Source organism: Molothrus aeneus, chromosome 5 (assembly GCF_037042795.1).
Source record: "Molothrus aeneus isolate 106 chromosome 5, BPBGC_Maene_1.0, whole genome shotgun sequence".
NCBI lineage: Eukaryota > Metazoa > Chordata > Aves > Passeriformes > Icteridae > Molothrus > Molothrus aeneus.
This window is the reverse complement of record NC_089650.1, coordinates 22,122,829-22,147,809: the sequence shown is the minus strand read 5'-3', so window position 1 is coordinate 22,147,809 and position 24,981 is coordinate 22,122,829. Positions and strand designations below refer to the sequence as shown.

Below are 24,981 nucleotides of genomic sequence, written 5' to 3'. Positions count from 1 at the left end.
GCACTGAGATCTTCTCTAGGCACAGATCTTGCAGATCTTCTGATAGATTCATAAATCTCCCATCATATTCCCCTTTCTGTATTTCTGGCTGCTTTGCTGTCCCTGTTGCAGCTGTTCAAGGAGCTGACTTCATCAGAATATGCTTTGTGAAGTGCTTTTCTGCTCTGTATGGTGCTTTTGCTTGCTTGCTTGCTTTCAGTAAGTGCCAAATCACTGAAGAATGCCAAGGCTAGAGCTCTGAAAGTTAAGACCAAGGAAAGAGTAAGTATGATTTTGTGGCATCATCAGCTGAAAAGTGACACCTCACAAGCACAAAGGGAAGTGTGACTTTTGAGTACAGCTGTACAGTGTTCATCAGCCCAGCTCACAGCAGCACAAGTAGGCTCAGTGATTTGCTCATGGGCTCTGACAAATCCTGCTACTGCTCAAGACTTGTCCAATCCCAGCTTGCTAGGCTTGTGAGAAGGTACCGTGGGCAGCTGGCAAGGCAGAAGGAGACCTGTGCCTGTGTTTCAGCTACTCCAGCTGACAGCCTGACTTTCTATCCTCAACCACCAATGAAAGTGGGCTTGCCAGACCACTGACCTACTGCAGGAAAAACCTGCTGGGGCAAGGAAGCAAAATGACTTTACTGACCACAGCTCTTGATTAACTAAATAAGAGCCAATTCATGGAACAGTGAGATAGGAGGACCCTGATGCTATGCCTCCTATCTTTACCACAAATTGAGTCTTCCCTGTAGCCCAGGACAGCACAGCCCCAGACTTGCACACAGTGCTTCAGCCTTTGCCTTAAAAAGTGCCCTTACGAATTTGCAGCAAGAACCCATTTCTCTGATGCTGGGCTCCTGTCACTCTTTGAAATTCCTCTTAAAATTGTCCAGGAACTAGCTGTGACACCAGAACACAGTCACTGTCCTACAGTGAACTATGCTGAAGCACTTATTTTACAAATGGCCCTGCAAACAGGTATCACAAAAGAATATGTTTAGGATGCTCTTCACATCACAATCACACAGCAATTCACCCATAGAGGCTGGAGCCACCAGCTGAGATACTGCACCAGCTAATGGCTCTGTTTCTTATCATCACCTCTTCCTTTCACTTGGAAATGCACTCAGTCTTAAAAGCAGATCAGCAAATTAACATTTCCAGGTAAAAAATACATCCATGTATGAAATAGCCAAGTATGTGAAAATGGGCTTTATATGAAAAACGTGCAGATTTTTTAAGCACAACTGGATGAGAAATACTGTGATAAGAGTTCTTGCTTCAAATTTTCCCATGCCTGTCAAAAAGAGGAGATATAGAACGGCACACTTTTTAAAAACTAATTAGGCTATTTTATTCCTAAAAAGAAAACTAAAAAAAAAAAAAAACAGAAAAAAAATTCAAACCAAAGGGGCAAAAAAACCCAGCTAATCAACACTTTGTTGGAACTAACCCCTCACTGCATTTTTTGTAAGAAGAGTAAATTTCCTCCACAGACCTTCCATTGCAAAAGACAGCATTCAAACAGATCTATAATCAAAGAAAACATAAACAGAAATATTAATAAACATGTTGATACACATAATATGAATAAAAAACCTGCAAGAAAAGGCACCACAGCTCTGTCTTGTTCAGAAGCTCAGGAAGATTTTAGAGGCTCCAAAATCACATGAAAATTTACTGAATCAAGATCAGTTTCCCAATGCCTGTGTGTGTGATAAGCAAGTGTCTCATGTCACCCCTGGCCACCTACATTCATAACAATTCCCCCACTCCTCTTGGCCTCCTTGTCACCCAACACTCAGGCCTCTTCTTCATACAGGTCCTGGTTTTCCCAGTTTCAGCCAAGGGCCCACTTTCTTCACTATTCCCTTAGTGACTAAAGGGAATAATTGGCCCCTGCCCTCTCTTTATAGCAGTCCTTTACAGAATTGCTGTTTGGTTTCCACCCACAGTTATCTTTCCTCTAGACTGAACATGTTTGGCTCTCTCAGCATTTCTTACAGGTGTCATCTGCCCCATCCCTGTGCTTGCTCCCACTCCGCCCTGCAAACTATCTTTTTGGAAACACTGCACCCTGACATGGATGCAACACTACACATTCACAGACAAAAGGACAGGGGAGAAATTATCTAAGGGTCCTGCAAATCAGAGGGGCAGGACTTCTGTGGGAACAACACACCCTTTTCCTCCTCCCCAGGAGAATTCTGGACACTACTTGTAGCAAAGCTCCAAGAGTCACTTCTCTGGAAACAGTACTTTAGCCTCTGCCAAATTTCACAGCAGGAACTGTGCTGTCTATTCAGCGCTTCCTTTTGTTCATTTGCTGCTATTGTTTGGCTACAGCTACTTCTCAGTCTCTGGTTCTGCTCCTACACAGCTCTGGTAGCAGTGCAGAGCAGGCACCTGACCAACAACCACTCCAACAGCACTAAACAATCCCTCCTTCGAGTTCTCTCTCCTCTCTGTTTACATTCTTAAGCACACACTTTAAGGCAGTCATCACATCTCTCTCTTAATTGTCATTTGGCCAAGCTAAATGTAATTAGTTACTTTAATCTTCCCTCTTAGATCAATCCCTCCAGCATCTTAATCATTTTTGTTGCTCCACTGAATTTGTTCTGATTTGCTGCCATCTTTGGGGCACAAAGTTCTCCAGAAATTAGACTAGGTACACTCAGATGAGGCTCCTGAAGGAAACATGACTAGAAACACGCAGGAAACATTTCCTTGCTTCAAGACACAACAGTTCTGTTTATGCAATCCAGAAATCACATCAGCCTCTTTGCTGCCGCATTGTACTGTGAGTGCACATCTCATTTGCTAACCGGTATAACCCCAGTATCATTTCTAGCATTACTGCTTTCCAGGGGTATACCTCTCATCTCTGCTTTCTTTCCAAGCACAGTCTGATTTTAACTCCTACTATTCAATTTACTATCCACTCTGTTAATCCCCAAATCCTATTCTGAGGTATGACTGCTTAGCTTGCTATGTATCTCAAATCTCTTTGATTTCCAGTGGAAATACTCTCACAAAGCAAAGGCATGGGGTTTGTCATCAGAGTAAAGTCAAGACATATCCCTAAATTCACAAGACAATATGGATTGTTCACAGACATGTCCCCATCATCTGTCCCTCACCAAAAACTACCAAAAGGTTTTCAAGGGCTTCAGTTTGCTTTGGTGGTGACCAATGCTTGTCTGTGGGCTGCTGTGTGACAGCCTTGCTGCTCTCAGAAAAAGCAGTGGGCCCTGGAGACCCAGGCAAGGCCCCGTGACAACAGCTGGGAGCACTGAGCAGGTGCTGCTTAAGCATCACTCCCAAGGTACATTTCTGTACACTGTCTTGCCCTGAGCACATGCCCAAAGTGGGCACAGCACCTTCCCAATAGTCTGAACATCAGCTTCCTCCAAATAGTGGTGCCTAAGCCTTCTCTCCTCCTTCATTCCAAAGAGGGGGGAGGTGGGAGGCTACTTCAAAGCCTTTCTGTGAGACATCTCATCTGTGCAAAGCACACCAGATGCTGCTCAAGCAGCAAGTAGTCATAGAAGCAGGACCTGGGTGCAAAGAGTATTTTTTAAGGATTTAAAAGGAAAAAAACCCTTTCTCTCCTCCAAAACTTTTCCTTCTGAAATCTCCTTCAAAACTCTTCCCCTGCCCCTCCAGCTCCCAGAGCCTCCAACAGCTCCCAAAGTAGTTCAAAGGCACTGAGACACTGGCTTTGCCTCCCCAGCCCCAGCCCACACTGACCACCTGCAGGACTGCCCCAGCCCAAAAGCTGTGCCGTATAGAATGAAGTGCAGTTGGGCTTGTCTAGACTGTAGGAGGAGAAAAGAAGATGGAAGAACAGGGAAAGGTGTGGGTGGGTGAGGAGCCTGCCCTGGGCAGCACAGATTCACTGCCTCCATGGCTGCTCAGCTCCATGGAGGAGAGGCTGCTGAGCCCTGTCCAGCTTCTGATAGCCACAAGGCAGCTATGGCTCAGCAGTGTCTAAATGAAGTGGGGGTGTCCTTAACACAATACCTCTGACTGGGCCTGCTGCCCTTCTGCTCTGGGACCCAGATGAAGGGGGCACATCTACCACACAAGAGTAGCATCAGCTTCCCTCTTCAAAGAAAAGAAGTCCAAAATAAAGCAACGGCTACTCCCTCCCACCCTCTCCCATGAGTATGTACTGCCAGTGTGGGTGGGTAAACGTGTCAGCTCTCTCAGTCCTTCATAGTCCAGGTTTTAGCAGGACCAGAATGCAATTTACAGCCAGTGAAAGTCCAACAAAGTGTATAAATCTGTCTTCTGGCCACAGCCTATTCTCATAATCCCTGTTAGCTCACATCCCCCTCATCAGCATCAAGAGAAGGTTTTCTGATTAACTTTCCAGACTCAGAAAGGACAAAGGAAGCTAAGCACAACTCAAGTCACTAGAAAAGCCGCAACATGTGTGAATTGGCTGGGTTCATGACAGTTGTTAGCACCATAACAAAGATCTTTATTACAGAATCCATCTCAGCAGAGAGAGAAAACAAAGTGGGTTGCATAAAAATACAAAACTGTGTCTGTCCTTTGTATGTTCAGAAAACATGAGATGGCACAGATGCACACATACACCTTCCCCACACTTTGCACTTACTTGAAGCCCAAGGGTCCTCCTGCAGGAGACCAGTGTGCTTCTAGTTGAAAAGAAAGACCAGACCTAGGCATGTATCTAAAGCAGAGGAGCCCCATCCAAATATCTCCAGGCACAGACCAAGGAGAGCTGCTTTCTGCCAAATGCTGATCAGCATGTACTAGACCAGCTCAACCAGGATGGAGGTGGTCAGCTTGGCTTCACCGAACTGGGAGCTGACTATGGCCAAGAGAAAGCTTAGTGTGGCTTTTACCTTCCCAGTCTAGCACACAACAAGCTGATTCCCAATTACACCTTCTCCAAGCCCTTCAGTTTTGCACTGAGGAGCTCCATCCATCCATACAGCACACCACAAGTTCTGCTCAAGGTTCTACAGCTGCTGCCCAGTATGTTCTTCTGTTTACTGGTATGAATGTTTCATGTCTCATTGCCAGTTATGAGAGGCACAGCTTAACATCCTCCTCCTGAGTGAAGCTTACCTTCTCTTTACATTGCTATTCTAATATTCCATGCAACATATAATCTCCAGATGATTTTATCCAAGTTCTGTATTTCTTTGGCTGGTGTAATAAATGTGGCATTTCAGTAAAGCCAAGATTCAATCTGAGTCTTTTGCATACAAACTCTTTAAACCCCAAGGCTTCAACTAAGTAACACACATAGGTTTGTCCTATGCAGGAGGAGCATTGGACCAAACATTTTTGCCACTAATTATTTAGACATCCTATAAGGAAATCAGAAATTTAAAAGGAAATTTAAGTTTTTCATGTTTTTTTCCCCATTCCCTCTGGATCTCTGACTGTAAAATCAAGTTCTAGGATTTTTCCATCAATTTTTGTCCTGCAGCTTTAAAACCATTTTATATCACTCGTTCAAAGTAGTTCAGATTATGAGAAAACACAATTAATTTGCCTTAAAAGTCTCAAATTTTGATCAGATGGAAATTTCAACTATGCCAAATACAGTCATTTTAAGCAGTTCTACCAGAGAGCATTGATTTTTCTCCCCCAGGCACAGTCCATGAGGATTTGGGGGAGCAAACCTGATACAACTTAATCTGATCCCAAAACTAAATGTCAGCTAGATTCTATATCCACACCTGTTTCATACTGCAGGAAAAGCAATACATTACACAATTAAGAAAACACTTGAAAACTCACATGGAAAAGAAGTGTTTAAGAATCTGTTGGATCCTTATAATCATGTTATTTAACATTTGAGAAAAAAAGAAATCATCAGACACAAGGAAAAAAACAGCACCTTTTGTATTAACATGAAGCATTAATGCAGCATTCATTGCAGGCACTGAAAGAGCAGCCTAGACAGTACCTAAATAGCTCTTTATGATGTTCCTCCAGTGACAAAAGTGAACAAGTTTATAAACAAAAATACTTCAAAATTAAGCTGATTCAAATAAATATTGGAAGCCCTCGTGTCTTGTACCACAGAACAGATATCCAAAGTGAATCCAGTCTGATGCTGAATCCACAACCAATGCCAAGATTGCCCATTTTGAAGGGACAGTGGAGCCAGGCTCTGGGCTGCAGCTGCACCCTTGTACAGGCACACATTGAAACAGTTGCTGAACTGCACTATCACAGAAGACTGTCACTTTAGAGGACACACAAATTTCTGTATTACCCTGTGCACTTAAAAGCACACAGACTATCAGGGCAAACCTTCTCTCTAATTTTCTGTTTTGTTTGATTTTTATGCTTCATCACTGCTTCATGCAAGCAGTATTTTCTTAGGAAAGATGTGCCTTGATGAAGATGGGCAATGCTTCTAAATGCATGCAGGAAAAAATGTATGAAGACACATTATAAAACGTCATTCTTAAACTAGCTCCCTCCTGGGGACACAGTGGTGTTACAAGCAGCAAGCCCTGGCCCATGTCTCCTTAGCCTGTAACATCCAGAGAAACAGATCTCTATGGGGTGCCACTGACCATCCCTATATCTGGTCATGTCAACAGACCTCATGCACCAGCTTGCCACTGTCTGGTGTGAAAGCAAGGTCTGAGAAATCCATAAATTGTGGCTCAGTTCACCTAAAGGGACATTGGTGTTACTTGCAAATTCAAATCATGTTTGAGAACCGTTTACATTGGGCACAGACTAAGGAATTCTCCAGGCCTTAGAGTTCAAAAAGAGATGGACTATCAGGTACGCAGTCTTCTTACAGAGGACAAGACACAAGACAGAGAAACAGGCATTAGGAGATTTTGGATTCCTCGTGGAACATGATTGTTTTCCAAACTGGGTGGTGAAAGAGTAATAATTTAATACACCTCTTGTCTCTTCTAGCTCCCAACCCAGTACATCCTTAAAATGCATACACGCAGAACAAAGAGATAATTAAAAGCTTTCAGAAAGCTCATCTATGTAGGCTACCTTTGACCTTAGTCAATAAGGATTAGCTTTTTGAGAGGGCAAGCTGGAGCACATCCATGGGGCTCCTGCTCTACACTGCCCTTCAAAGAAAAAAAGCCCTTCAAAAGTGGTCTTTCTCCACTGACTCCCTGGAGTTCTTCTGGAAACAAGTCTCCCACAGCCAGTGTTCACTTCTGGAAAAACTCGCCTTTCCATATAAAAGTCAAACATCTCACCAAGCTTATAAAAGCAAATGTATAACAAACGATGAGAGAGGATATACTGAGGGATATGAACTGCAGGAATGAAAATCCCAAGTGATTTTAAAGATCTGGAGACAATTGTAAAGAGTTACCTGCACATTATAGGAAACTATAAAAATTTTCATTGGAGCAGTAACTCTGCTTTTCTGTCACAGAGTCCATAGTTCTCATCTCTCATCCTTAGTTTAGGAGAACTTGCCTGAGGATCTGGTCTTTGTTTCCTGGGAATTCACCTCCTCCTGTCACTTTATTCCCCACCTGGAATCAGCACTGGAGCTCAATGCTAAATGAAACATTTTGTTTTCATGTCACCGGGAAAAAACAAACGCATCCAAAGAAGAACAAGAACAAACCTGCACTGACTAATTTGGAGGAAGAATTAGCTCCCATGTCTCCCATGTCTCAGAGGACTCCACTGCCTCTGGGCTACAGAGCCTGTGCCTCCATTTCTTTCAGGTTGAAATAAATTCTCTTTTTATAAGTAATTACTTTGTATTGGGCCAAAGAAACAAACTACCTCCACAGCCCAGTCGTTAGAGCACTCCCTCTCCAGCACAATGAATAGGCATTTATATAAAGTAGAACAGTTCCAACTGGAAAAGTTCCAACTGAGAAAGCATTACTGCAGAGGACCCAGTAGTCTGAGCCCTCATCTTGGCTAGGACAACCTCAGGGACAAGTCCCCACTTCGAAGTATGCAGAATAAGGATGCGTCACACAAAACCCTGTTAGTTTTCTGCCCACCAGGCTGCTGGCTATTCTTTTCTCTGCTTTTTCATGAAAACACATCAAACACTCTAATTAAGCTCAGCGCACAAGTAGCAAAACCTCTGAAATTACTTTTTTTTTTTTTTTGCGGTTGGGCAGTTAACCCATTTCCAAACCTCTTCTGTCAAAAACATTAATCATCTTCTCTAATGTCAAAAGCTGAAATCAGGAATCAATCTGCCCTAACAAAAAAAACCATAGAAGACTATCAAGGCAAGGCATGTCGTTAAACAGCCCTCATCTATGCATCTCCTGGTTTCTGAAAGTTATTATGCCCTCCAGTAAGAAAAAGGCCATTATGCAGAAAGGGTTGTTCATGTATGATACCCTCTGTGACAGCCAGCTGCTGCTTCAGACAGCACCAAGGTACAGGCATTCAGATCCTGCAAAGTTCTCTGAGTCCAGAAGTTCAGAGAGCCTTGGTGCCCCATTACTCTACATAGAAATGTTGCAAATTAAAAATGGTTAACGCATGATCCTTGGCTCTCTCTCTGAATCCTTGGTTTGAAAGTTCACAAACTTCCAAACCAGGGATTCAAAGTGCTTTCTGCAAGAGGCACTGTATCTTTCAAGGCAGCCATCCCACAGCTATCCTCTTTCTAAACTACTTAATTTTTAGGATACTGGTGCCCCATTACTTATGAAATTATTGCAATGTTTTTCCTGAGAGTCTATACTTTCATGGCATTTACTTTCAGACTGAGTCTTAAAAGCTTCCTTCCAGAAAGACAGTACCGCAGACCACATCCACGCTGATTTTTATACTTTGACTTCCAACACTTCAGGACACTATCTATATAATTTCAATTATATATGATAGTCACCTTTTCAGTAATAAATTAGAGGGTAATTTCAAGCTGCACCAAAAACGTGGCAAGCTGAAAGGGAGAGACTACGAGAACAGCTTATGTCATTCTGTCGCTTTCATTAGACTCTCCCTTGGGGATTGTCAGCCTCTGATGTTTCAGCTTGCCTCTGCCGAAACACACGTCTGACAGGAGGGAATCTCCCCTGAGATACTTAGGCCACTGACTACAGCAGCCAGCAATAATAGAGAATTATAGAGGAGGAGAGAGAGAGGGGTGCAGGGACATGCAGATCCTTCCCATGTGCTTTCCATACAAGCGTATGCCTACGTGCAAGTAGCCGCCAGTTAGTGCGTTCTAGTGCATTTCCTCTGCCACAATGCACTTCAAATGCATTTCTAAGCAAAGCCTTGTTACAGAAATTCCCCAGCAATCCAGCTGTGTACAATTAAACAACATCCTGCTTTACCTGGCACAAAGAGCCAGCAGCAAATTTACAGCAGCAACCCTTCCTCCATCCTCCTCCTGAAAGCAGGTGGCAGCACCCTGACACCTTTACATGCAGCAGTGGAGCCATTCTTCCCACTGCACAGGCTTCAGAACCACTGCTGTGAAGAGTTGGGATTGCCCTTGGCTTTAGGATCCTAGCAGTTCTTCTGCCATTCATTTCCAGGTGGTGTTGACTTAGGACCTTCACCTTTCTCATTCCAAAGAGCCACTGTGTATCTCCAGTACTCGTTTCCAGCTGTGAGTAGAAGTGTCATGTGACACAGGGAAACCACAGTCCTTTGTTATGACAGACTTCAATCTCTGAACTACTCATGCCCCACTGTATCCTGTTCATGGCCCACAGCCAGAGGTAACAACATGGGACCGCTGCAATCTTAAGCTATCCATGAGGCTATTATGCCTATCACCTGAAAACAATTTTCTGTTCATTAGGCAATCAGCTGTGATGTAGGACATGGCATTTGCACTAGTAAATTATCATCAGCTTGGTGACACCAGATTTTATCTGCCTCAGCTGGCTTCAAGTAGCCATCTCATCTCCTAGTCCGTTTTGAAGTAGTGAATTTAGTAGTTTTACATTTGTTTCATTTTGAAAAATCTTCTAAATTCTTCAGAGGTCATACATGCAAGAAACTACATCCATGTGAGAGAGTTGTATATATTATCTCCCAAAAGAGCATGGCAACCTTAACTAAGAGATTAGGTGAAGAAGCTAAATAAAAAAGTGAAATCCAAGTATAATAAGAGAGTGTATTGTGTCATTTCCTCCATTTGGGTCAGTGTGTCCTGGACACCTGTATAGAAAATTCCCGATTCCCAGAAAAAAACACCAGAGGTCAGGATTACATGCTTGTCACTCTTTTTTAAAATAGTGTAAACCACCAGCAGGGCTGCACCACAGTCGCCATTTCTGCTGGTGCACAGGAGGATTTACACTGGTACAGGCCTTAGGCCGCACAGCACATTCCCGATGCTGGCCAAACTCACAAGTCCAAAACAGCCCTTTCAGCCATCTCAGCCTCTGGCAGGGAAATCTCTACTGACCCGAGGTGGGAAGATCCCTCACAGAACTTCACTGCCAGAGCTGTTTATCCAAACCCCAAGCAGGCACAGAAAGCTCCTCCAACTCAGAGCACAAAGAGATGTGACTGTGAAGGCTGGCTAGTGGAGCAATGATCCTCAGAAACCACAATGCTCATGGCTGCCCATATCCCACTTTATCTTCTGGAAGCAGCAAAGAGGAGTAAAAAGAAGGTGTTTTTAAACTGTATCTCATCTTGCAAGACAAAAGAATGACATCATGAAATAGCAAGGTGTGAATTTTCACATCTCTCAGTGTGTGACCGTCAACCTTCTGTCCCCCTGCAGTATCAGGTTTTGGCACAGCAGCTATTCAGATGCTGTGATAGTGCAAAGCCTTGAAAGTAGTGGCTACAGACAGGTAAGGATTCTGAATGAAAGAGACATGGTCTCAATCTAAACAGCCCAACTTATCCCAGGATTCCATAACTGTGCCTGCAAATACTAAAGCATCGTTCACACAAGACATGTTTGTAAGCCTCTTCTGCCTGATTTCTATACTGCAGCTCTTGCCAGTCCCCTGGACAGTATGAGCTGTCACAACCTACCAGAGGTTTTGTAAAGCAGGCATCTTTGGGGAGCTCCTGATACACACAAGCTGTGTCACCAGTTGACACCATAATTTTGATTCCTACAGGTCCCATATTAGATTTATTGCACAGAGGCAAACCCAATCAGGTTCCTCCAATGGGACAGTCTCTCCCTCCTGCACACAGGACAAATCAACCTCATTATCTTTCTTCCAAAGTTGTTTGGTTAGGCATGCAAATATCATGATCTGAGGTTCACTGGAGACAGACTTTATTTAGATACAAAATCCCAATAGTTCAGCACCTACATCTAGCTTTAAATATTGTCAGTCACAGCTAATCTGCCAAATTTATCAGCTCTTCTACTGTCACTAAAACATTAGTGCAGTAAACATTTAATTTGATGTTTAATCTGTATTCTCTCTGCTTCATCTTAAAGTCATTTATTTCCTGATCTGTCCTCTGTGACTAATGAGAATAATTGGCCCCTGTCTTCTTTCTGTAACAGTCTTTTATGTATTTGCAGACAGCTAAAGATACACCCACAGTTGTCTTTTCTCCAGACTGAGCTTCCCTAGGTCTCTCTCATTCTTCCTTTACAGGTCTTGTTTTCTCTGCTCTGTGATCATTGTCTCAGTTCACTCCCGCACACTCCCCCCAGTCCTTCCCTCTCTTGGAAGTGCTGCCCTCAAACAGAACATAGTTACCTAAGCAGAGCTAAACCACATCTGTAAATAGGTTCTAGACAGATCATTTCACTGTTTTGAGCAAACAAGGATTGTATACAATCTGTATTCTGTATACAGAGCTCACACATGGGCTGGACAGTGGGTTTGGAGGAGGGTGGTAGCTACACTTCTTAATACTTGATCCGTGTTTGAAAATCCAGACTGGAAGTACAGTAAGCAAAAACTGTAACCATAACTAAATAGCTATACACAGGCAAAGTAGACTAGGCTGACTGCTACCTTGAGAAGCAACTTAAGAGTTTGTCCCATGGACAGTTAATTGGAGGTGAGCTCCTACAACCCCAAAATGCCAGGGGTGTGCCGGAGTGGCAGAATAATATCCCATGGATTATTCAGGCCAGACAACCTGGTGGCCCTGCACCTGTTTTAGGGGAGGAGCAATTAGTACAGATAAGCCACCAAACATGAAGATCAAATTCACATTTTTCCCTTTAGAGTGTTTCTTTCCTATAAATGTTTCAGCACAGCCTTGCACACCAATGTTAGTAATACTGTATGTGCTTTGGGAATACAGAAACATCTTCAGTATTCAGAGCTAGCAATCTAGCCTTTTACCTCAGCCACTTTCAGTGACTCTTTTCAGTTCTGAACCTTTTTTTGCAGATGGGGTTTGAGGTATAGGGAGTGAATGGTGCAGAGATCTCAGGCTAGTATCTCTTTCACTTTGTGCCAATAACCACTCTCATTCAAAATTTCTTTTCCCCGAGATATTTAATCAATTCATCTATTTTGATATATCTAGAGTATATATTTTGATGTAAAACACGGTCTTTGATTGCTTGTATTAGAAAGGGAAGAGATCTACCCAGCATACTTTGCAGTCTAAAAATACCAGCTGTATTGGGAAGATGAGCTGGCAGCAAGTCTCAGAACACATATCCCTTCACTCCTCACTTTTTTTGGTGACCCTGGGTATGGAAAAAGAAGTGTTTTTATTCTTCTCACATGAAGCATACTCAATGTATATATAAAAATTTTATAAAGAAAAGTCCATCCCTTCTCCTGCCCAGAGTCAGTGTTCTCTTCTGTTTCCAAGAAAACACTGAATAAAAGACAGCCTTGCCTCTAGAGGTCCAAATTAGCCATGGTTTGAATTGAATTTGAATTTGCAGTTTGCACACTACCTTGTGCCATACATTTGTTTCTGAGTGCATAGAGAGGGGATTTATTTCTCTGCAGTGACCTCAGGCACATGGAGATAGACCGCTTGGTTTGCACAGATCACCACCCTGCACTTGGTCAACTTTTACACACACCAGTTCACACTCTGATGTACAGTTCTAGCTGGGAGCTTGTGGTTTGCAGCTGAAGGAAGCAACGAGCTCCTGAACAATAAACGATGGGTTTGCTTGGATGTTTTTTTTTCCCCAACATGAAAGGCAGCTTTAACATTTAACCTGGTCACATCAATCTCCTAGTTCCCAGGCACTCACCTCCATGGCACTAATTTTGTCAGAGTGAGCACCAGTCCGTACCTGCCAGGAACCTTCCTTCCTGTCTTTAGGTAAACAGACAAGCAAGAAAGGTAGGTCAGAGGGATGGTGGAGCCCCCTTTGTGGTTGGACAAATGGGTTTTTTACTTCCTATTACAAGGCACTTTACCTTGTAAGCAAAAAGCAGAAAGACAAAACTCATAAGAAGGGACAAGGCAGTAGTAGCAGGTGGGCCATGCTTAGCTTCAAATATCTTATTTTCCTCTGATTCCCCTTCTACATATTTTAGTGCTGTGATCTTCAAACTGCCATTTCATTTTACGCAGGGAGGTACCCAAGGCAGCAGCGAGTCTGTCTGACTGCAGCAAAGCGACAATTAACAAGTTGACTCACTTTGGTGTAAAGAGTTCTTGTGGATGGGTGGACAGAGGACAGATCAGGGTAATAGCAGATAACTGATCAGCCCTGCTTCTCCCAAACACTTTGTGCTTTTCTCTCAAGTATAAATAAATATCAAAGAGAGCTAATCACAGAATTGCAGAAGAGTCAGGCAGGCCTAGAGCCCTGATGTCAAGCAGAGTGGATACCACGAGCATTCCATGGTGGATTAGGCAATCACAATACCCTGAGCCATTTTGCTCAGAAAGATCATCTAGTCCACTTTCCTATTAACTAATCCATTTATTTTTTTTTTATTAATTGCAGCTTACAAAAAGAAAACTGTAAAAATTCAAAAAACCCTCTGTGTGTTTTCCAGCTGCAAGATAGCTGTCTCACCACTGCCCACCAAACCACGCTGCTAAGTACAGAACAGGCAGGGAAGAGTTGTGGCCTCCCTAAAGGCCAAGAAGGGGACCAGACCTCAGTCTGGACTATCTCATAGGCAGCTTTTGTGCATCCTAAGGATGGGAATGTGGAATGGAGCCCATTGCAGATACAAGCAGTGCTATCTGTACAGTGCTCCCACCCTCTGCCAGCTTGGGGGAATGAAAAACAAGCACCAGGAATCAAATCCAGACCTCCCACATGGTGCTGCAGAGAGACTGATTCCTGGTGCCAGCCCAGGCAATGTGAGTCCAGTGTGGGAATCTAAGCACAGCTCCACAGCTCTGGCACTGGAAGCGAGTGGTGCCAGAAGCACCTGCCCTCTTCCAAACCAAGCACAAGAAACAGCCCCAGGAAGATGAAATATAAATTCATTCCATCACCTTTTCCCCCTGTAGGTTAGGGTTTGGGGATCAGGTGCTTGTTCATAGGTTGATAGACTTTTTATACAGGAACAGTGGAAATCCAAAATGAGGATAATACAAGTCAGAGCGTCAGATATTAGATGGAGATAGCAGCTTGGGATTTTTGCCCCTGTTCTGTAGTTTCCACCTCTCTGTGATCTCTTGCATGATGTTCTAGCATATACAGATGCAACGTAGAACTCAGCCAACAAGACTGGTGTCCTGAGACCCTTACCCAGAACAGGATGGCTGGGTGCCGCTGCTGACACCTTCCTTTGCTCAGCAATGGTCTCACTGGCACAGGGATCACAACAGGCACCAGCACTGACACAGGCTGAACTGGCTGGTGCAGCAGGTGTGCCAACAGATCAGAGCCTAGGGTCCCTGGGAAGAGGAGCTGTAGCTTTCACCATGCTTCCTTCCTTTTCTCTGCTGAGATCTGCATTGTTACCTGTGTAACAATGACTGAGCCAAGAGGAAGTTGAAGCAAATCTCGCCATCCCCGGGGCTGTTTCCTGACTCTGCCCTCAACCTGTTCTGTTGTGTCCCAGCCCTCTGAGACCTCAGACTAGGAGACAAGCTGGTGTGGTGAGGGACCAAAGAAAAGCAAGATAAATGGAGGCGACAAGAGCTGCTGCTTTGGGGCGGCGTGGGTGAGCAGCTGAAAATTGCCCACACCCACAGCTCCCCTCCTGCAGAGCACCCTGCACCCACGAACAAACTGCTGCTCTCTGCAGAGCTGCAGCTGGGGCACACCAGGTCACCCGACACGGCAGGGAGCTGTGTCCCTGCTCTGCTCCCCACAGCCTTGGGGTGTGAGACAGCACTAGCACCCCATGAGCTGGGAGTCCTGCACACCCAGCCCTTCCTGCCTGCCCAAGGGGCAGCTCAGGAGGGATCAGCTGCCTCCACGCACTGCTTGCAAAGCCTGAGGTAACTGCACTTGATGGTGGGGAAAGCAATGGTAGCAGGCATCTCCTTTTGCCCATACTGGAGCTTGCAGAGAAGATGAGGAAAAGTCACAGGTAAAGGCAGCAGCCAGAGAGACTGGGCAGTAAAGAGTGAGGATGTGGGCCGGTGCTCCTGGCTCCCACGGCTGAGCATCAAAGCTGTAAGACCCCTCTCCAAGTCCCACCTGTGCACAGCGTGGCCCTGGTCACGGCTGGGAAGGGCTGTGGCAGGGATGCGGCCCCGCTGGGGCCGGGTGCCTGGCGGGCAGGGCTGGCAGGCGGCGGGCAGAGCGCTGGGCATCGCTCCCGAGGGGAGCAGGCAGCCTGGCCCCGCTGCCGACGGCTGCCACCCTGGCCTGGCACCCGAGAAAACCTTCCCCTCTGCCGTCCGATGTGCCTGCAAAACCCAGAGTAGGGGGCAGAGGGGCAGGGACTGAGCCCACTCTCCCCTTTCCGTGCATCCCCCCGCGTTTGCGCTTTTAGGTTCTCTCGGGGGTAAGCGCTGGCCGATGAAGGGGGCTACAATCCCCCACCAGTCCAGTGCTGGGGTCCTGGGAAGATCCAGGAGCTGCGAGGCCTGAGAAATTCCTTCGGAAAACGGGGGAAAGGCTCCCACGCGCCCTCCTCTCCGCACAGGTAAACTTTCTACTCCCACTTGCGGCGAGGGAGGGAGAGCTCAGGCAGGGAGGATCCAGGCGCGGATACCCTGGGAAGCCTTAGATATTTATAGAAGCACAGCCAGAATATGTCAGGAATGGTGGCTCTCAACCCCTTCACGCGGAACCACTCTTGGTTTTTAACAATAGGCCGACAAAACCCCCCAGAAATGTAGCAAGGAGCTGCTGGAAGGATGCAGGCAAAGGAGGTGGTAGGAAAGGCGCGCCCCCGCCTCGGCAGGCTCGGGATGCACCAAGGGCTCCGAGTGCCTCAAGGCTTGCCCCACCCCGCAGCGGGGCTGGAGGATGACCCCCCCCTTCTTCCTCCCTCTGCCGTGGGGTGCGCCTCCCGCTCTTCTTGCCGCCCCCCACCCACTGCCAGCCTTCCGGTCTGGAAGGGAGAGGCAGCTCGGGGGGAGCCTGGGCGGGGGGCTGGCGATGCGGGTGAAGGTGCCGGGGTCCGCCCCCGGGGGGCCGTGCAGCAGCTCCCCCCTGCCCCCGCCGCTCCCGGCGTGGGGGCGCGCAGACCCACGCGTGACCGGCGAAGCGGCGCGGCGGGCACGGGCTGAGGCTTAAAATAACCCCGAGACGTTCAACACCTTGTGCCCGGCGCTCCCGCACCCCCCGGCTCCCTTTGTCTTGCCACCATCTTACAGAAAGACTCACATGTCACGTTACGGTCGGGATGCACCGGTATCTCTCGCGTATCTACAGCCGAGCGGCACGATAGCCATTTTGCATCCCTCCCGAGTGGGCTGGGGAAGGGGCTGCAAGGCGCGGGGGATGGCGAGGGGGAAGGATGGGGCGAGGCGAAGAGGGGCCACGCTGCCCGCTGATAGCACCAGGGGGACGGGGATAAATTAAAACACGTGAAGTTGCCTGAATACAGCGCCTCGTAGGTTCAGGCTAAGTCGCTTGACGTGCTTGGACTTAAAATAGCCCTCCACCTCCACGCAAGCAGGCGCACTGGCCCCGGCGCTGGGCGGGCTCCTGCCGCGGTGCCAGGGGCGGCCCCGGCCACTCCCCGGGCCCCGGCCCCGGCCCCCGCGTTAGGCCGCTCACGATGGAGAGGCCGGCGTGGGTTTTCAGTAATGCACCACCCTCCTCGGCAACAAGCGGGTTTCTGTGTCCTGTTGTTGCTGACCAGCTCTGCTTTCGCATCAAAGCATGGCAAGGAGCGGCTGGACCAGTGAAAAGGAGGAGGCAATTTGCGGGTGGATGGATGAAAATTATTTTCGTTTTAACCCCTTTATAAAGCCGTGTTCCTCCTCCCGACCCCACCTGCCCACCCCCCCACCCCCCGCCCAAAAAAAAAAAAAAAATCACAAGGGACTTTCCCCCAGTTCACAACGTGGTACCTAAGTCAAACCCTTTCGCCTTCTCTTCATGTCCTATTTGATGAGCCAAGAGGGAATCAACATGTCTGGTGAATGTTGGGGTGGTTTTTTTCCCCTCTATCTGCTTCTAAAAGCAGCATCTCTAAACCTTTTGTTCTACCGTGAGTGATCTTCCCTGGGCAAACCCGCGTACCAAAATGAGCTGCAAGCAAAACCACAGAAACAGGAATTTCCCTACCTTGGTTTGTAGAAGCAGAACCTCTAGACGGACAGATCAAGGGAGAGAGCATGTTGGGAATGTCCAGTCTCCTCTTCTTGCTTGCATATCCACATAAGAAGAATAAGGGTCGGGGGCAAATGTGGGGGAATGAGTTAAAAAACAATCCTATTTGGCTGTAAAAAAAATAGAGGTTTCTTTGTGGCAATCTTGCGTCTTGAAGCGGTGCAAATTCAAAAGCTGGAGAGAATCACTTCAGAGGATATTCAGCGCGAGATGTGAGGATCGTCAAATGCAGGTTCCAGAGTAAGCATTCCTTTCGCCTTTTTAATGATTATTCTTATAATTATTCTCTCTCTTTTTTTTTTTCCTGGAGCCCTAGTGGAGGAGGTTGTGTTTAATGCAACTGGAGGTCGGTGCCGTTCTTCTGTGAAGCATGATTATCCTCAAAGCGTCCCCTTCCTGAAGGGAAAAATAAGCATCAATTCTGTATTAGAGGGATCTGAAGGGGATAGAAAACGCTCCCCAACAAAGACATTAATATATTGAGAAGAAAGGAAGGCAAAACGCATTTCCCAATAGTGCACACAAGCGGAATTAAAAAAAAAAAAATTTAAAAAAAAAAAAAAAAAACAGCTGGCACGAGTCTATAAATAATTCAGATACGGGCTGACTACACCATTCCCGGGATAGGCATGCATACGAGACGAGAAAGCGGGCGCGATGTGAATCGCGGAGAGAAAGCGGCTCCCCCCCCCCGCGGCCCCCTCCCCATGCACGCACAGCATTTCGCCCACCCCCGGGCCCAGCCCCCGAGGGCTGGCGAGGGCCGTGCCCACCCCTCTGCAGTGCTGCCGGCACCGCTGCCCGCCGCGCACTCGCACCCGCACCGCCGCGGGGCTGGGGGCACGGGGGCTGCTTCACCTGCCACGGGGCCCCCGCCTCCTTCGGCCCCGGCAACACAACCCTCGGCTCTCCGGGCTTGGATCGGGGTTTTTGGTTTTTGGTTTTTTTCCTAGGGGTGGGTGGAGGGCTGGGAGTGTCCCCACCACCACCTCCTCCAGCACAGCCGGACAGGGCTTACAGCTATGCAGGCATTTATTTAATGAAGCCGCAGATATTTATTTCTTTTCCCCTCCTTTCTCGCTCGGTAAAAGATTCACACTCACACACTGTCATAAAATCCAGACCCACATACATACCAGCAAATCCTGCTTCAAGCACTCGGGCTTGCTCTGAGTAGCTACTGCCCCCCTCTCTGCCTGCAAGGCTGATCCGCCTCAGACATGCTCAACTTCTTCATTCTCTTCGCTGGTATTGCCCGGGTGGGAGATGAGGGGCGGGGAGGTGGAAGTGCTCAGAGCATCACTCTAAAAATACATTAAAAAAAAAAAATCTCTGCAATATAAAAGCTCCGAGAATGCTTCTCGGAGGTGGGGAAAGCATGGGAAGGTGAATTAATAAAGCAGCTTAATAATTAAAAATAATTAAATATACCAGCAGAAAATGGTGGGGAGGGGGAGATATCAAGGGGCGGGGTGGGGAAGCTGTGCGAGTGAGCAGTGGGGGAAACGGGGGGGAGAAGACGAGGAGGAAGGACAGTACGGGCAAGGGGAGACCAAGCCCTGGCCACTGCCGAAGGGAGGGAGCAGGTCTCGGCCTCGGCGGGGGCGAAGGGGGAGCCCTCGCCCGGGCAGCACCTGTGCCTCCGGCCGAGCCGAGCCGCAGCCCCGCGGGGACCGCCCGGGGCTCCCTGCGTCCGGCGCCCTCTCGGACCGCGACCCGCACGTTTGGAAGCAACCGAGAGCAGGAATGCTTTAAAAAAATGTATTAACAATAACCATAAAATAGTAATAATGAGAAGAAAGGAACGGGCACCCAGCCAGCAGGCAGGCAGCAGAATTGGATCCTGAGGAAAAGAAAGCAGTGAGAGCAGAGATAACGCTAATATCCAAATTGGATACTCCACAATTAAGCCCGATGCTTTAATTGCTATTCTCAGAGCCCCTTGGAAGCCAAGAAAAGTGAAATCAGCCTGAACAGAAAGGAACTCGTGTTCCTTCATCCTCATCCTGCCTTGCCCATAGGCGCCTGCACCCTTGCAGCCCATGGTGCTCTCAGCCTCACTGCTGGAGGGCAATCCACTCTGTGGTCACAGATCCATCCCTGTCCCCTCTTGTGCCATGGGTGGCCTGAGAAGAGCGTGCTCTACCCCTCTCAGAACCAGAGAATGGCTGTAGGGTAAGTCTTGCTCCCACCAGGAAAAGCCAGAGTGGGTAACAAAGCAAACCTCTTCCAGGTGGAAGTGTCAAGTGCAGTGTCCTTCGGGATGAGTAGTCACTCCAGGGTTGCAAACACCCACCCTGCCAATGTCTGAGTCTTGGTAGGAGATTTGGAAGAGCTCAGATGGTCCTTGGTGACGCCCTAGAAACAAGAGCGCTGAGGAAAGCCCTCCCCATGCTTCCCTGCCAGCTACACTTGTCCTGCAGGAAATCAGACCCCAGGCCGAGCATCACACGCTCTGCTTCAGTGCTGATGCAGACTGCACTGTCCAGCCTTTGCATCCCTCTCACTGAAAGCACCCTCCAAGGAACAACACACAGTTGCTTGGACCTACCTAGCACTCTCTATGTCCAGAAGCAGTGAGGAAGATGCTGCTCAAAAGACAGGCAAGGAGAGCTGGATCCCACATGCCAGAGAATTGTGTTCCAGTGAGAAGATGGGCACTCAATGCAGGACCTTTGTTGCAGGTATGTATTTGCAAGGCAAAACATGCATATGGCCAAGGTTTCTGAGGGAGGAAGGCCTCCTAAAAGAGCCACAGCAGCTGTGGACTCTCTCTTAACCCCCAGGTCCTTTCTCAGTTTGTACCTCAGAATCGATCCACATGCTCCAAATAGAGTTTGCTGGTCTGTAGGGAAGGTTATGGACAGCAATGTGGCTGTAGCACTGCCTGCATCTATATCAATATGCCATCTGGAGCTTGAATGAATTTCTGTTTTCATGTGTAGTGTGTGTACAGTGATATTTTTTCATGTAGCTGCAGTGACCACAAGCAATACCAATCTGTGCTTGAGCTCTTGGACAAAAGCAGACACCAATATTTTCATTTTGACAGCCTGGATCTTCCTGAGGGTGCTGGTAAGGGCTGTTCTCCTGTAAGAAAGATTTTCCTAACATTTTTAGGCATGCTTTAAAAAGTGACTATGATATTTTGCATTCTAATTTCAGTAAAAATGGAAGACATATTAGCCAAAGCCTAAAGTAATCTGAAATTATCTCAGAACAGTTGGAGAAAAGAACTGTAGAGTGGATACTTACATGCAGAAGCTGCTAATAGCTGAAGAGATTAGTCATTTAACTTTGCCATTCCTTTCACTGATAATAGTGATACAGGAATAGCAGATATGATTTGGCCAAGGGATGTTTTTTTCCTTTCTGTATGGCAAGAAGGGATAAACTATGACTCTACAAGTCCTCCTGCATTCGTCTGGACTAAACAAGCTAACAAGGAGCTTGACAAAAAGAGAAGGAGTGGTTTTCATCCAGCATATTACTTAGAAACACAAAATGGAGGGTTAAGTATTTCTAGGAACAATTTCTAACAAGGGGCTGCAATCATTTTAAGCAAGTCAATGATATTTAAGGTTATAACTCCCTGTGATCTTAAGATGAAGGAATTCATCAACTGTTTTTCTTTATAAAAGTACACAACTCCACAGTTACATGGTACATGAAAGCGTTGTTTACTTTTAGGATGAGACTAGTTGCCTTTCTACTTGATAGATATCCATGCACATCTTACATAAACATAATACATATGTATATTTATCATTCCTTCTTAAATAAATCACAAGGACTAAGTTCTCCATAGTGATTAGGGGCCTGAGTGTCCAGTTCAACAATTTTTTTTGGACAAAATGGGTACATTCCCCTTGATCAAAGAAATCAGGCTCAATTATAAGTTTGAAATCAGGCACATAAAATTGCCAATTGCTTCAGAATTATCTTCTCAAGATTTTGCAAAGCATCTAACCCCCAAATTATTTTTATATTAAGATGTAATAGTTATTGTAAATAATGTGTGTGGAGGTTGGCTCCAAATAAAAAATGTTGCAAAATCTACAGCAGCACAGTACTGTGGCAGGGTTTACTTTCACTAGCTTGGGTAGGCTTTTTTTTTCTCCAATCAACTAAGATGAATAAACTGCATAAAATGAAACAAATGGCATCTCTGATAGGAAACGGTTTTTCAAACATCTCTTCAATTCAAAAGTACTTAAATGTTATTTGTAAGACAAATTGAGGGATTTATTTTAAACGGGTCCATGTTTACTATAAATTAAGGGCTACGTTATTTTTGTCCTGCCTAAGATAAAAGAATGTGAATGAAAGTTCTTATATCAAAAGCAACCAGGGCTGGATGTGGCAGTGATGATGTTGGGGAGGATGCAATCCAGCAGAGCCATTCTGTCACAACAGAACAGCCTCTGCCAGCACTGATAGGGACCAAAGGCCCTACAGTAGCTTTCACCCTTAGTCAAAGACCCTTTGATCCCTGCTGAATTGGTAAAATCAGAGCCTTTTCCAGGGCCCTAGATAAATGGGGTCTGCAGCTAAGGGAAAAGACTTCCATTTCATAGGTCCTCTGTTCCAACATAGACACGCTTGCATTAGTAGAAGAAAAGCCATGTCTGTGGAAAACAATTTCTTATAATCAATGAAATGGATCAATTGTTCTGGATAACTCACACCATAAAAAGGTTTTCCATAGTAGCACTCCTTTGGGTGTTTGCACATGGGCTGCAGAGCATGGTAACCAGGACTCCAGCTGCTTTTACACGGTGCTCTGTGCCCTGCTCTACTCAGCCAGTCAGGTTATAAAGTGGCTGAATACATCTAAGCTCTTCTCCTGGTGTTCAGATACCAGGCCTGTGTCAGTTTTGGAAGATCACCATAACACTGGCCACACAGGTCCACAAACAAGGATGCCATGTCATGATGCATAAAGAACAGCATGGAAGAAATTTTATCAGCTAATTTAAGGGAAAGCAAGTGGAGAAACAAGCATACAAACTTGAGAGTGGCACAAACACCTGGCTGAAGGACTTAGCTTAATTTTGGCATGAAACCTGTTTTCCTTTCTTTTGCACATGGTTCAGGACCAAGAGATGCTAGAGCAAGATTGAGCCAGAAGCCACTGGTGGGGAGATCTCATCAGTCTTTTGCAAGGACACCTGGGCACAATGAGACTGATCACTTTGTTTGCTACTCGGCGGACACTCATCCTGCCAGCAGCCCAGCAGAAGGGAATTGTGAACACTGCTGCAGTTGCTTTGAAGTGTTACACATGTTCTCTCAGCTGTCATACCAGGACACTTAGCTGAGCTCTCATCATTTTACACTGCAATAGTTGCAGCATCCCCTACTGTCCCTGCCATGGTCAGTCTGCCCCAGAAATCCTAACAACTAGCAGACTGGTTTTTTGTCATGCAGAATCAAAAACAATGTGAAGCAGATTAAAGGAGAAATAGTTTTCTCTGTCTCTTTATAGACTTGTTTTATTATTTTGAGTATGGAATGTCAGGCTCACTGAAATTGGTTGTCCTGGATGGTCATTTATGTATGAAATACAGGCACATTAAACTAAGAAACTGTGGAGTTTGTTCTTTCAAATGGAAATGTGTTATTTTTGAACTGCAGAACTACAGACAGGATTTCAAACTGACACTGTCACTTCTCTAAGATGATACATGGCTCTTCTTCCTATAGCACACCCAGACTGAAGAACCTATCCATCAAAAGGCACCACATCTATCTAATAATAAATAGTAATTAACATCAAATGCTGTACTGTATTTCATCAAAGCACGGTACAAACATTAGCCATAGATGGCATCCTTTTACCCTGCCATTCAGAAGCAGGAAGGCTGAAGCACTCACTGCCTTGCATCACTCTGAGGAAGATGCCTTTCTTCTCCACCTCTGGGGTGCAAAGATCATTCCACTGGCTGGAGATTTTGTCCCATCTCACTGGTCTTAACAAGATACAGTCTCCTGACACACTTGAATGAATGGGAAACCACAACCCTCCTGGCAGTCATCTCCATCTTGTTCCAATCCTAACAAGACAAACAGATTATCTGGGGTTTTTTTCTAAAATCAACTTTCTGGTTGATGAAAATCTTACTGGTTCTCTCCAGATTCAAGTGATGACTCTCTTCACTGGAAGAGCTGCAAAATGGATTAGGCAGATTGCCTTCACGGTTTAAAGGAAACTGAAAAACCGCTTTCAGTAAAAGATAAAGTGTGGCTTTTGCCAGCTTATCGTGATGAAAAGCTAAAGAAGAGTTTCTTCAGCAAAGTACCTGCATTCACCTATTCTCCATACAGGGCATACAGCAGCCAGAAAAATCACCCTTATGTCTGAAAGCTGTCTTTAATGTTCTAGCAGATGATCCATCAGAGCATTCAAAACTAAATTAAAATCCCGAGGAGGAATAGGGGATTTAATTCTAGGATTAAGCTTTGAAGTTGCTCCCAGGAAATAAATTATTATTGGATGAGAACCAACACACCAATTATCTAGTTTACTGCTCATGCTACTGAGAGCTGCTGCAAGCACCCTCAGGGATCCGCTTTACCTAGATGGTCTCATCTTTAACACAATATCCACATAAAGGCAAAAGCTCAACTAGTCACATGCCAAGAAACTTTCCAGCCCCCAGTGTTAAAAGGGAAACTGCCCGCTACAAACATACAGGGAAAGAAGTTTTCAGTCACTTAAGTTCCCTGGCCTTCACCTTTTAACTTGCTTTGCTGTAGATAATAGAATAGTTAGTAACATGCCACTTCTTTGCTCCATGTGTTACAGTTGGGTCAAAGTTCTACAGTATTGGTGCAATCATAAATAAGCACATTTATTTTTCTTACCCAGAAGGCCTACATGCTAGTGAAGTGGCTAGGAAGCCCTACTCCATCTCAATGGCCTCTAGACAAAACAACATTTCTAGCTTTTTACTTGCTATTCCACAGATTTCTTAACACTACCCAGAATACCTCAACTTCACATATGCAGCTTCAAATCCTTAATGGTTGTTCACTGGGACATTGCTAAAACATGTACCACTTCCTATGAAAAGAATAAGTTAAATAGCTCCAAGACTGATAAAAGTGTCTGGAGCAAAAAAGAGTACAGAGAGACATGAGAGCTGATATTTCACTCAAAATAAATGGTACCAGTTAATCAGTGTTATTATAAACTCACTTGGAACATTAAATTACTGCAGGTAAAAAAATAAATCCTTCACTCTTAAAAATACATGTGTCACCACTGAGGCCAAATCTAACAGCAGACATGTCCACAAATATTTGGTTTTCTCCTAAAGGATGCATTTTTTGTTTAAACACGTCATGGCATAAAAATACTGTCAAAGCATCACTACTATTCTCCTCCCAAACACA

General features: G+C 45.8%; 1 protein-coding gene across 2 annotated transcripts in view; it reads right to left on the bottom strand.

The window, feature by feature from the left end:
• GRIN2B (glutamate ionotropic receptor NMDA type subunit 2B) overlaps positions 1–18,748 on the bottom strand; it is a 205,589-nt gene extending 186,841 nt beyond the window's left edge. Inside the window, exons 1-2 of one of the 2 annotated variants that reach the window (XM_066549660.1) lie at positions 18,720–18,748; positions 17,539–17,979 (exon numbers count right to left, since the gene is read on the bottom strand). The gene's annotated coding sequence lies outside the window, so the exon portion shown is untranslated. Of the gene's footprint in view, positions 1–17,538; positions 18,107–18,719 lie in introns of those variants that run through there. The other variant, XM_066549659.1, reaches the window with a different exon arrangement.
• Between the last annotated feature and the right edge of the window lie 6,233 nt (positions 18,749–24,981).